Genomic DNA, 2,081 nt, shown 5'->3' with positions numbered 1-2,081 from the left:
TTCAGCAGCTTCCAGTGCCTTTATTGGAGTGCGCTGATTGACCGTGCTCTCTCTCCAGAGACCAGCACGCCTGTCATGGATGTAGCAGGAAAGGTGGCGCCACATTCTACAGCCCTCTCCACGCAATCGACGAAATCAGGCTACTGAAGTGGAGAAAATCTCCTCTCCAGAAAGTGCAAATATCATCTTGGAGAGTATAAATCCTATTGCCGAAGGTCAACACTGTCTACCAGAGTCACCCCTCCCACCTCCTGCAGGTTTCCGAGGTGCAGTGATGATCAGTTCGGCTCACACGCGAGAGGTCCTCAGTTGGAAACAGGCTCCCCCTCTTCTCGCACGTTTTGCACATGATCGAGTGGTTTTAATGCGGCTCCTTCGTACACGGTGCTGATCTTTTGGAAAGCAGGAGCAGGTGACTCCTGTCACACGAAGAGAGCACAGCCTTTTCCACCCTGCCGCATGTGTCTCTGTTACTTGCCGTGATCGTATAGTGGTTAGTACTTTGCGTTGTGGCCGCAACAACCCCAGTTTGAATCAGTCACGGCAGAATAGGGGCGTCTGCTTTTACTACTTGCACGAATGAAGGCAAAAAAAGCCAATCGATGTGAATGAACAGCGCTTTACAGAGGAGTACTGCCTTCTCTGTTTTCTTCAATGACTTACTAAGGATGTTCTTTACATTCGCCCATGCAGGGGAAGCCAGTTACACCAAAGCAAACGCAGGACAGTGCATTTCAAGCAGAGACCAGGAGGAACCTGTTTACACCGAGAGTGGTTGGAGTATGGAACAATGCGCCCAGCCCTGTTGCTTGAGTCAATTCTTGATGAGATCTTGGGCTCACTAAGAGACCCCCGCTGGATGCTAATCTTTCTGTTGTTCCTGCAGGTGCTGCGCTGCTTTTGAGCCGACAGAGCTTGTCTTGGTCTGTCGGCACAGCCAAATTGCAAATGATCAGCTCCGCGTACAGAAGGAACGTTTATTTGGTACAAGAGTGCAGGAAGGCACCAGAAATACATTGGGAACAAATGACCGGTGGCTCAAGACCTCTGTGAAGTACAGGAGCATGCAAAAAGAGGCTGTTTCTGCGTGGTCTTGAACCGGGGACCTTACACGTGTTAGGCGAACGTGATAACCGCTACATTACGGAAACCTGCAGGGGGCTGCTGCTGGTGTCTCACTTGTGTTTTGGGCTGAGAAAGGGAAGCATCACTTTATGCAGTTGGCGCTGGAGAGAGGAACAAAGGGCGCGATGAAACAAAATGCCGAAACCTGGGATCCAACCAGGGACCTTTAGATCTTCAGTCTAACACTCTCCCAACTGAGCTAGTTCTGCTGTGCGCACCGAACACAGCCACCTGCTCCAGCCTTCCTGTGTTGCGGCATGAGTGCACCAAGAGGAGCGGGAGAGAGTTGCAGGAACGTCACTCAGAAGGAAAGCCACCCAGCTGCGCCCTCTGAGCTCTGTCCAGCGCATCTTCCTGGAGTGGACTCCTGCCTGCGACGGGCAGGAAACAATTAGCAAGAACAGAACAACACCCCACGGTGTCTAATGACCACACCTTTGCATTGTGGCCACAAAACCCCCGGTTTTAATCAGGGTCACAGCAGAATAGGGGCATCTGCTTTCACTACTTCCACGAATGAAGGCAAAAAAACCTGGGATCTCCTCCCTCCTTTGCAGTGAGGACTATTTTTTTCATTTTCTTCCCTTGTATTTTCCTTGCTCTTTTACTGTTCTTTTCCCCCCACACGGAGACGGAAAACATGCCGAAACCACGTTTCACCGTGTTTGTGCAACTTGTACAATGTACAATGTACAGGAATACAAACCATGCAGCTCCAGTGGTGCAATCGGTCAGCTTGTGGTACTTATACAGCAGTGGACAGCGGAGTCATGCCGAGGTTGTGAATTTGAGCCTCACCTAGAGCAGTGTGGCCTGTGTCTTTAGCTACTGAAAGCAACTCTTGAGTTTAGGTGCTCTTAGGTATTTGCTGGAGATCAGGTCTAAATTAACATAAATGAAACAAGTAAAGTTTTACTCTGTACCACACCCAAAGAAGGCTCCACTGCCGAAACGTT

The sequence above is a fragment of the Atractosteus spatula genome, chromosome 10 (assembly GCF_055471065.1).
Source record: "Atractosteus spatula isolate fAtrSpa1 chromosome 10, fAtrSpa1.hap1, whole genome shotgun sequence".
Classification (NCBI taxonomy): Eukaryota; Metazoa; Chordata; class Actinopteri; order Semionotiformes; family Lepisosteidae; genus Atractosteus; species Atractosteus spatula.
This window is presented reverse-complemented; position numbering follows the sequence as displayed.